The sequence below is a fragment of the Panicum virgatum genome, chromosome 2K (assembly GCF_016808335.1).
Source record: "Panicum virgatum strain AP13 chromosome 2K, P.virgatum_v5, whole genome shotgun sequence".
NCBI lineage: Eukaryota > Viridiplantae > Streptophyta > Magnoliopsida > Poales > Poaceae > Panicum > Panicum virgatum.
In genome coordinates, this window is record NC_053137.1 from 4890472 (window position 1) to 4902821 (window position 12350).

At 43.1% G+C, this 12350-nt stretch overlaps 1 pseudogene; it reads left to right on the plus strand.

Annotated features, from left to right (window-relative positions):
- Positions 1-1885: 1885 nt before the first annotated feature.
- Positions 1886-9251, plus strand: LOC120662352 (annotated as a pseudogene).
- Positions 9252-12350: the final 3099 nt, after the last annotated feature.

Genomic DNA, 12350 nt, shown 5'->3' on the forward strand with positions numbered 1-12350 from the left:
GGACATGATAATCTTCGTCATCATCATCATCATCATCCGAGGAGTCATCATTCATTGCATTTGTACTGTTCTTCACCCTCCCTCTGAAACTCTTCAACTATCTCTGGAATGTTTTCCCCTTCATCAGCCTGACCAGTTGCTTGACGAGGTTCGTGTGCAGCATGTCTATCATCTTCTAAAATCTCGAGTTCACCTTCTTCATGAGATTCATGCATCGTCTCAGTTTCTTCCGATACTATATCTCCCTGCCCTTCATGATCCCCGCCCGCTTCAGTTCTTAAACTAATCTTCTCGAATGCTTGAATAAACAACACAAGCGGTAAGCCTCGGCTACTACTTATATTGACATAGTTCCTCCAGTTTTGCTTCCCTTCAAACGGCAATAGCTCCCAAAATACTGGTTCCCTTCGACTGACCACTGCCATGACAGAGATCTCATGTTCATCTCGACTAAGGCCGAAAGCTTTAAATAGCCAATTGGATATTGAAATCCAAGTCCTCTCTCTAGCTCGGGGTATTTTTTTTGTGATCGAGCTAAACTCTGACAAATCTACCCCTTCAGGACCATATCTAACTTCTCCTGACCCATAGAACACTTGAAAATACAAATCATCTGACATTCCTGCCAATATTTACGACAATAATTACTCTTCCTTAGAATTTAATCAACGCTAAAAAATAATTCTACTATTTTTACATATATCTTAATTATTTATCTACAATTTTTATTACCGACAACAATATCTATTTTTCTGTAATATAATATTAATTAATAATATTTTTATGCGACAAATATATCTGTTTGAACTCATTAATATTTTCAATTATATTCGTATGTAAACTAATATTTTCAATTACCTGTTCTACGATTTTGTATCGTAATCATTTATTTTCGAATCACTAATATTTCTACACATATAAAAACAAATTTCTACACATGAAACTATATTCAAATAATTACACGCTAAAAACTATTTCTACACATAAAACTATATTCAAAAACACTAATATTTCTAATTCTAATGTACCAACTATTATTACTAAAATTAAATTTAAAAAAATACCTGCGATCCGAGTGGCGAGCGCCGCCTCGGTGCGGCGGCCGGCCGGGAGCGCTGCGAGCCGCGCCGCCCGGCGCGCGTGCGGGAGCCGCGCGTGGGGCGGGCGTGCGCGCGGCCGGCGGGGCGGGCGGGCGGCGGCGCGGGCGGAGCGGGCGGGCGGCGGCGTGGGCGGAGGGCGCGGGCGGCGGCGCTGGGGGAGCGCGCGCGGTGTTTAATACCCGGACCTTACCGCCGGTGGAAACGGCGGTAGGTTCTTACCGCCGGTAGGTTCCACCTACCGCCGTTTCAACCGGCGGTAAGGCTCGGCCCACCACGGCCCACGGCGGAAGGATCCTACCGCCGGTTCATCCGGCGGTAACAACCTTCCGCCGGATGAACCGGCGGCTGGGTGACATTTTTGAAAAAAAAATTCACGAAATATATTTTTGATAAATCGAATAAAAAAATATAAAAATGAAAACACTCCACTGACCGCATGATTTATCTTGGCTAATTATAACCCCTCAAAGAAAATCTTGGCTAATTATTTTTTCTTGTAATGATATCATCCAACCGTCATTAATTCTTTACCTGACCTACTACCTCCTTCCCAAAATATTAGTCATCCTAAGATTTAAAATTTGTTATAAATAATAAATCACCTTACCCTATTTAAAAAATGCATGTGCATGCAAAACTCAATTAGTGCTAAATATGAATAATATATAGGGACAAATATGATCATTTTATTTTTTTAATTTATTTTAAAATTCATAAGATGACTTGTTTTATGACGGAGGGAGTACGATTCTACGTACCCTGCCTTGTAGCACAATCTTGATGCAAAGTAGTAGTAGGAGTAAACGGACGGACACGATAAACTTCCCCTCTCTCGGCCTTTCTTTCCTGGCGATGATTGGCGAGCGCCGCCGCCGTACACCGGGTCTTTTCAAGTTCTTCGTCTAGCCCTTCGCCGGCGGCGAGCACCAATCAGGTATGGCCGGCCCTTCTGCTCCCTTCCTGCTGTGCCAAATCGAGCATCGAGTGTGAGCTATCTGTGTTCTGATCTGACCCGGTGATAAGTATATGCATCTATATGTGCCTGCTAACTTCGATTTTCTTCTGCAAAAAAAAAGAAGAAAAAATCGGGTTGGTGTTTGATCTGCTCCTGGTCGTAGTGATAAGTGAATGCAAGTCCTGGGTTTCCTGCTGCAACGCATACCCTTTGTCCCTTTAGCTTAAAAAAGGGCAAGTCGTTGGCAAATTCAGTTCAGGAGGGGCGCTGCTAGGTTCAGACATGCAGCTGCAGGCTGTCGTTCTGCATCCCGTAGTTTCCTTTCTGCTGTAATATTACTGTAGGTCGTCATCTGTGTTCGTTACAGTACAATGTATGAGCTGTTTAGCAATCAGCTCATCATGCTCAGCAAAAGGCTAGCATTGTACTGCTTATTGCCTAATGCTAGATAGGCTCACTCCGTAAGTTAGTGTAACTCAAGGTTGTTGCTCCATAGCCATGGTTTTGGTGACGATATTGCCTTTCAAATGGCCTTTGAGTTTAGGTACATTTTATCCTTCTACTTCTCTTTTGATTACGTCTCTTATTTTGTCTTCTTAGAGCTCCATTATGCATGATTGTGCATGCCAAAGTTAAATAAATTGTCTGTGCTATAGCAGCAGATTGTACAATTTGAGGAAACCTTAGCTTTCGGGACTAATAATGCCATTCAGTTGAGCTAACACCTTTTTTTATTATGGGTTACAGCGATAAAAATTAAGTTCTACCTTTTTTTGTTTATCGTTTCAATTCAGAAGCTATTACAATAAGATGGAGGAACCACTTTTGGGCCATAGTTCTTCACCCTTACCTGAGGCAGCAGGCAGTAGATCACTTTTCACAGATGCTGGATTGTTTAGTAAAATCACTTTTTCTTGGATGGGTCCTTTACTTGATCTTGGGAAGAGGAAAACACTAGACCTTGATGATGTGCCATTCTTGGATGACAGGGACAGCGTTCACGGGATCGTACCTAAGTTTAAATCAAATATTGACTCGATTTCTGCTACTGAGCAGTACAGTGATGTTACAACAAGTTAAGCTAGTCAAAGCTCTTGTGCTCACAACATGGAAGCTAATCATTGTCACTGCAGCTTATGCCCTGCTCCGTACTATTACTTCATATGTTGGTCCCTATCTGATTGAGGGCTTTGTTAGCTACCTAAATGAAAGTCCACGGTCTACTAAAAGAAGATACCTTTTGGTGTTGGCATTTGTTGTTGCGCAGCTCATGGAAGGTCTCTCGTCAAGACATTTGCTTTTCAGATCGCAACAACTTGGCGTGCGTGTGCGTCTGCTCTTATTGCTATTATTTACCAAAAGGGTCTTGCCCTCTCCAGTCAGTCCAGGCAAGGTAGCTCAAGTGGAGAGCTGATCAATGTTGTGAATCTTGATGCTGAGTGCGTTGGAAATTTCAATTGGTCTATGGCTCTATGCACGAGCTTTGGCTGCTTCCTGTGCAAATTACTCTTGCAATGGTTATCTTATACTCTACTCTTGGTCTGGCAGCATTTTCTGCCCTTGCTGCTACTATTTTGACAATGTTGGCTAACATACCTTTGGGGAGGATCGAGCAAAATTTCCAAGAGAAAACTATGAATGCCAAGGATGATAGAATGAGTACTATGTCTGAGATATTACAGAACATGCGATTCTCAAGCTTCAGGGTTGGGAATTGATTTTCTTGTCCAAGGTAAAAGAGTTGAGGAAGGTTGAAATGAACTGGGTAAAGAAATATGTCTACATGTCATCAATTCTTATATCTGTCTTTTTTGGTGCTCCTGCATTTGTTGCCATGGTCACTTTTGGAACTTGCATACTGTTTGGCATCCCACTAGAAACAGGCAAAGTATTATCTGCTCTAGCCACATTTAGGCAGTTGCAGGGTCCTATTCATAGTCTGCCGGGCACAATCTCATCAATCATTCAGACAAAAGTATCTCTTGATAGGATATGTTCATTTCTATCCCTTGAGGAATTAGCGAGCAATGTCGTAACTAAGCTTCCGAGTGGTAGCACAGATATATCCATTGAGGTGAGGAATGGTTGCTTCTCTTGGGATACATCTTCTCATGTCCCTACTCTCCAAGACCTGAACTTTCGTGTACAACAAGGAAAGAGAGTTGCTATTTGTGGAACTGTTGAATCTGGTAAAACAAGCTTATTGTCTTGCATACTTGGCGAGATACCGAAGTTGTTTGGAGAGGTTCAAACTTGTGGTAAAATTGCTTGTGTTAGCCAATCACCATGGATACGGAGTGGGACTATTGAACAAAACATACTTTTCGGCACACAAATGAATTGGGAAAGATACAAAACGGTCCTTGAAGTATGCTCTTTAAAAAAAGATTTGGATATATTACCTTTGGGTGACCAAACAATAATAGGAGAAAGAGGAATCAACCTAAGTGGTGGACAGAAACAGAGAATACAAATTGCACGTGCTTTGTATCAAGATGCCGATATCTTTCTATTTGATGATCCATTTAGTGCGGTTGATGCTCGTACAGGACTGCACTTATTCAAGGTATGTTTTGACATTTGAATCAATCTATTGACTTATTTATGACATTTGGCACTCAGTAATCCTGATTGCAGAATTTGTTTTTATGTTTTGATGTTACAATTTTCACATTTATTTCTTTCCCTAATTTGTTTCTTTTCAGTATTTGTTACATATGTTTAGCACACAAGCTATTTACTTGGCTTCTTACGCTAACATGGAAGCCAAGTAACACTATATCTGTATTTTATCTAGGATGGATCTGGTATGGATGTTGTCAATGTCATGCACCCCAACATAGCAATAGGAGTATGTCATGTTTTTCTAACTTAGTTTGCCTTTCTAAATTGTGTGCCATCTCTTTGATTATTGATTAGTAAACACTTATATGGGTACATCTGGTTAAAAATTATTGCACAGAAATTAGAAAGCTAGTATAAGCAAACCAAAACCCACTTACTTAAATGAAGATTCATTCTAAGCCAGCGGTTGTAAGATTATTTTGAACGTAATAATCACATTAACAGGGGGTTCCATATTGTCCAGTTTGATCTAAATTTTAGTCTAAAAAATTTTGAGTGTTATTAGGGATTCTAACACATACTTTTTTATTTACGCCAACACTAGAAAAGTAAACCAAAATGACCATATACTCCGCCCGTCACAAATTATTAGTCGTTTTGGCTTTTCTAGATACATAGTTTTTGCTATGCATCTACATATATATTATGTCTAGGTGCATAACAAAGCCTATAATATGAATCCAGAAAAGGCAAAACGACTAATAATTTGGGACGGAGGGAGAACAAACTAATGTTACCTTCAATAAAAATTGAGATGTTAGCAAACCCATCCGTTCAATTATGTTGAATAATTCCTTAATTTGATTGGCACGTTGTTAACTATGCGGTTTTGACTTTGATCTAATATTTCGTTTAGCATGATTTTAGGGTTCAAAAGATTATTTGTTGTCAAGTGAAATTTTCTGACTATAACTTGTATATTGCAGGAGTGCTTGCTAGGATATTTAGCTTCAAAAACTGTTGTATATGTTACACATCATGTTGAATTTTTACCTTCAGCTGATCTTATCCTGGTAAGCTCGCAACAAACATCTACTAGTCTTTTAAAATACATGTAACAAAACTTTCAACTTTCCATTTATCTCATTATCTTTCAGGTTATGAGAGATGGAAAAGTAACACAGTCAGGGGATTACACTGAAATTCTTAAATCTGGAGAACAGTTCATGGAATTAGTCGGATCCCATAAAGATGCCTTATCAACTCTAGACGTTCTGGAGCGCCCTAGTTGCGATTTTGATAGTACATCTCATCCTGGTGGTAATGATAGCACCCTATTCATAGCAAAGGATAACAACGAAGAAGAAACAATTGTCCAAAATGGTCACCTGGTACAAGAAGAAGAGAGGGAGAAAAGCCAGGTTGGATTCATTATCTATTGGAAATATATTACAATGGCATATAATGGAGCACTTGTTCCACTTATTTTGCTAGCTCAGATAATTTTCCAAGTTCTTCAAATTGGAAGCAACTTCTGGATGGCTTGGGCTGCCCCAATATCAAAAGATGTGAACCCTCCCGTCAGTAGGTTGCTGATGATAAATGTGTATGTTGCATTAGCAATTATTAGCTCATTGTGCATCTTCATGCGATCACATCTTCTTGTCGTGGTTGGATGTAAGAGTGCTAATATTCTATTTGAAAAGATGCATGAGTGCATATTCTGAGCTCCAATGTCTTTCTTTGACTCCACTCCTAGTGGGCGTATCTTGAATAGAGTAAGCAATTACATTCAGCATGTAAATTTAAACGACAAATGGAACTAGCGTGTCCCTGAAATGCTATTTAATTTTTTATGTTGTTAACACTGAAAGTTGAAACAAATTGTAGGCTTCAACAGATCAAAGCACAGTGGACACCAGAATTTTTGACCTGATGGGTTATCTTCTATTTCCTGCCATTGAAATTCTAGGAACAATTGTTCTAATGTCACAAGTTGCATGGCCAGTCTTCATAATATTTATTCTCATTATTATTGCATCACTGTGGTATCAGGTAATTTTATATATTTGATATTAGTTTTCTATTTTAAAATACTAGTTCCAACTTCAAAGTTCTCATCAATATTCATCAAACACTCTCCCCATTTTTAGCAATACTACATAGATGCTGCTAGAGAGTTGCAAAGGCTAGTTGGAGTTTGCAGAGCCCCTGTGATGCAACACTTTGCCGAATCAATAGCTGGATCAAATATTATTAGACGCTTTCAAAAGGAAAGGCAATTTATCAGTTCCATTGGACATTTGATGGATAATTTATCTCGACCAATTTTATATAACGCAGCTGCTATGGAATGGTTGTGCTTTCGCTTGGATATTCTTTCATCCTTTATTTTTTCCTTCACATTGATACTTCAGGTCTCCTCACCATCTTCTCTAATCGACCCAAGTAAGTAAATCAGGGTTTTCTAGCATGATCAAAAAGTTGTTTTAGGTGTCTACTGTCTACTAACATGCCTGATAATATTTTGAACAGAGACTGCTGGGCTTGCAGTCACTTATGGACTAAGTCTCAATATGCTACAAGGATGGGCTATTGCTGTCCTCTGCAGTTTGGAAAATAGAATGATATCTGTGGAAAGAATACTGCAGTATACAAATATTCCTCCTGAACCACCACTTACGATATCAGAAAGTAGACCCAATTGCAAGTGGCCAACAGAGGGTAAAATTGAGCTTCACAACCTCCACGTTTGTCTATTCAACTTGTCCATAATTTTTAATCTACTCATATCAGTATGTATTTGTGGAAGTTAAAAAAATTTGTGAGATAGTTTAAGGGATAGTAATTCTGACTGTTTTAGAAAACACTTTTGTTGCAGAATGTTAGTAGACATTTTTGTTAACATTCATTCTTCTTTTGAACTTGTTACTCCTGTTAACAGATCGTTGCAGGCCTTAACCTTAATACATTAATTCTCAGAATATTCTACAAAACAAAATTCTCCTTAGGTAGAAAACAAATGTTACCAAATACAGACTGCTCTAGCTAATTGCCCTTTTCTCTAAATTTTTGTATGTGATGCAAGTACGGTATGCGCCACAATTGCCTTTTGTTTTGAAAGGCCTCATGTGCATCTTTCCAGGAGGAAAGAAGACAGGTATTGTTGGAAGAACAGGTGGTGGCAAGTCAACCTTGATTCAAGCATTATTCCGCATTGTGGACCCATGTATTGGGCAAGTGTTGATTGATGGCATTGACATCTGCACCATTGGACTGCATGATCTTCGGACACGATTGAGCATCATTCCACAAGATCCTGTTATGTTTGAGGGGACCCTGCGAAGCAATATTGACTCCCTGGAGGAGTATAGTGATGAGCAAATCTGGGAGGTACAGTTTATTTGTTAAATTGTCTGCTTTTCTCAATGCTTTCATGGTGCACATAGTACATGTTTGTTTTAATTAAAACATACGTTTGTGTGATTTGGTTGCTAAAATGCTATATGTATGTGTTCTGTAGGCATTGGATTCCTGTCATCTTGGGGATGAAGTTAGAAAGACTGAGCTTAAGCTTGATTCTAAAGGTTTGATATCTACCAGAAGGTCCCAGGACTATGATGTCAAAATCATAACTTGTATTTTAATTTTGAAATGCAGTGACAGAAAGCGGTAAAAACTGGAGCGCAGGTCAGCGCCAACTTGTGTGTTTGGGAAGGGTGATTCTGAAAAGGAGAAAGATCTTGGTTCTGGATGAGGCAACTTCTTCTGTGGATCCAATAACGGACAGTTTGATTCAGAAAACCTTAAAGCATAAATTTACCGAATGCACAATTATTACAATAGCGCATCGTATCACATCAGTTCTTGATAGCGACAAAGTCTTGCTCCTGGACAACGGTTAGTAAGCCCCTCACTTGTGAGCCAACAAAAAAGTCTGTATTTGTTTTCTCCCGCTTTAACACTGTTCATGAATCATGATGTAAAACAGGTGAAATCGCAGAGCATGACGCACCAGCAAAACTGCTAGAGGGCGGTTCATCCCTATTTTCCAAGCTCGTATATGAGTATACCATGGGATCAGATTATTAGTAGCAAAAGCAAGAAACATAAACAGCTAAATTGATACTCTATTGGGAACAAAAATGTGTATGGGGTTTACAAATGTGTTCCTGACAACAGATTATTGGCATAAATATTATACAAGACAAGCTCCCTTGCATGTATGAGTATCTAGTTGTTACTGTAGGTTTAGTGGCCTGTTTCAAAGCAAGCTTTCAGAAAGTGTATATATCTTTATACCTCACGGGAAATTTAGCTAAGAGTATGGAACAAGTATGAGGTACAGGGAGATGATGAGGAGCCCAAACGAGAAAGTGCAAGTTGCAACATTTTATTGTTTAGCTGAAAAATATGGTGCACAATGCACATGTGGAGGGTTCTGTGTTCCTTGCCTGTTTGCTGATGAATGAAGCCTCCATCAACATTTAATTTAAGGACCAATTGGGAGTTCCGGCCAAGCTATCTGCTTCAGATCAATTTGTGTCTGATTCTCATGTGCACCCACTGTACCATTCCTGATCCACTATATCATTTTGCTAGCACTTTGGGATGAAAAATGTTTAATTTTTCTTCTTGATGAATGACACAACTAACACTGCGCTATTCACAGTAATGAAATCAGCCCAAACTAACACTGCGCTATGCACTTTAGGTTGGCGCCGGGTGGCCGGTTTCTGTTGCAAAGAAGAAAGATGAAACGAGGAAGAAAGAGGAAAGGAGGAAGAATAGTAAGAGGTATATGCGGTCGCTGCAAACCAGTAGCAGCGAACATTCCCTGTGATGCGATCACTGCTTGCGTAAGGCTGCTACATCTCATCTCTTTGAAAAAGTTGCTGCATATACTTTTAGTTGTCGCTGTCGATATGAATTCGGACAGCAACGATGTCTGCTTCAATCAGACTGACACTGACTAGTAAGCCACGGGGCTTGGAACGGGATGCTCTGTTGGAGGATCGATCATCTTATACATGGGTCTGAATCTGATTGCCGAGTGAGATGGCATGATGAGACCTGGAGATCAGTTGTTGAGTGCCGAGTTGGGTCTCTGCTAACAAGCCAGGCAATGCAAATGCAAGAACCGGACCTCTCCGCTTCCATTCAGCAACCCTGTAGTGTCGTGTTGGCGTGCCATATGCTCATGCAGTGTTGGAACAAAAGATTGGTTCGGAAGTTTTTCGTAGAATACTATTCATAGAGGGAATTTTTGTATCTCTTTAGATAAAGGATCTGATACATAGAATACTACAATATTTCTATGGAATGCCTCGATCCATATGAATCGTAGAGGAAATCTAACATGAGGCCTAATTGCATACATTAGGCCATCTGGAAGTTGCCAGCATTTTAAATCAGTACAGGTTTGCAATTGACAATCAACTCGATCCCACCATAAAAAATACAACCAGGTAAACACTAGGGACTTAAGTTGTGGGTCCTTTATTTTATTTTTATTACATGGGCCTAAACTTAATCTGTTTCTCAAACTTTTCCTAGCTAGGGAAACTATAAGCTGCCCTGGACAAACTAATTAGTAGCAGTTTATGAAACGATTCATAGATTGCTATAAGCAATACTAGATGCAATGCACGCAAACAGATAATCCTACGGATGATAGACACGATGACAGTAGTCGACCGCTAGTATTCCAACCATTGGTATAGCAGCGGAGACAACCCAAACTGCCTTGGCAACTTTCCTCATCTTGTCCATCTGTCTTTTTTGCTCATCCAAAATGCTCGCGTTGCAGCGTCGAAGCTCTTGGAAAATTCTTTATGCAGCTTGGCGCTTTGTTCGTCGAACGCTTTGATCCTGGCCTCGACGGTGCCTTCGTGCTGCTAGTAGCAGGTTCTAACTGAAAACATGCAATTAAATTGTGCACAGATTAATCTAATGACAAGCAAAGTCGTTGTTTATTATTGGCCACCGTACGTACGTATATATACAGTATGATGCGATCCTTGGATTGGTAGCGCGGTGGACGTACGTACCGGAGATTCGGCGGTGCTCATGAGCCGGCGTGAGGCCGCCGGCGGAGCGCCGTGCACGGCGGCTGGCCCCGTACGGGCCGGCAGCGGCCTGACGTGGCCGGGAATTCGCCGGAGCAGAGAGCGCAGCAGCGCCACGCTGGACATCGTGCAGGACGGCCGCCGGAACACGTAGGCGAAAGCGAAACCCTCGAGCTTAGCTAGACCACCGATCTGATCTGCTCCCTGGTTGCCCTGCGTGCTTTGCTTTTATTGCACGTCGACGAAACCAAATCGGGCAAGGAAAGTACCCCGAGCGGAGTCCCAAGTCGATCGCCGCGCCATCATCCCTGCGGCGTTGCAGGCACCAACGACCCCTTCCCGCTTCCGGCTAGGGGACGACCGCAAGGGGATATTCGCATGCCGAGGGCTGCTCGGAACAGCTCGGAGATCTACGACAACGAGGAAAGCGTCAACTAGCTGGTGTTGGTTCGTCCACCTCACGGTCACGGAACGCAGGCCGCCGCATGGGCTGGGTTCTGGAGATTCGCCGACAAGATCGTGGATTCGACGTACGGCCGGCGAGGGCCATGCTCGGCACGGACTCGCCAGGCAAATCGACGGGTGGCGATGTGATTCGAGCCGGCGAGGCGGCGACCGCGCGCATCTCCGGTCAGCCGACTTGCCATCTCCTTGGTCCTTGCCCGGCCCGGCGGCGGCGGGGCCGGTGCCCAGTGATGCTTTGCCCAGAGCTAGCTAGCTAATCGGGCGAGCTTCTCTTGATGAAGATTGAAGCGGCGAGGCCTCCGGCGGCGTCGATCGGCCAGCATTCGCCACCGAGGCTGAGCGCTACCGCCGCCGCGGGCCACGCCGTCCGGCCTCTAGCGTCGCGCCGCGCGCGGCGCTGCCAGAGACGACTGGCGAGGACGACCGAGTCTCTGCCTGAGCAAACCTCGCGTGATCTGGACCGGACGTACTCGATCTGACGGCTGGCAGGGACCCGGGGTGGACGGTATTTGGTTTACCGTCCGCCCGTGTCGTCGCCGCGAACGCCACCTCCCTGCTTGCCGGAGCGCCGCCGCGCCGGCCTGACATCCTTGGACGATTTCCCGTGTCCTGGCTCGCTTCGCCGCGCCGGCGAGCGACGAGATCCGGGGGACGTGGTCAGTGGTCATCAGCTCCCTGCTCGCCGGGCGCGACACGACGTCGCCAGCGACGCCGACCTGGTTCTTTTGGGAGGGTCTCCGCTCTGCACCGGCGGCTCCGACGTGGAGGATTACCTCGTGCACGAGGCCCGCGTGGTGTCTGGTGTGCGCCTCCACCAGCCACGGGAAGCGTCATCCCCGCTTCTGGCCGTGTTTGGTTAGGGGGTGAAAAAGTTTTCATAAAAACTTTTCACTTCTTCGACCACTAATTAGAGGTATTAAATGAGGATCCGACTGGAGTGCAATCTCCATTCTCGTGCAAACGTGCAAGCACAGGCTCCATGCCGCTCGATTATCATCCGACGGACACTGGTTTTTATTCACTTAACCCCTCCCACCTAGCACCCGCAGCCCAATGAGCATTATGCGAAAAAACCCCTACCAAAAATGATACACCACAAATCAATCCAAGTAAAGAATACTCCAATCTCCATCTCGTTCGTCGCCCACCGCCGCCCTGGGCTTGCGGCCCTCCTCCGCTCCCAAGGGTGCCGACCAC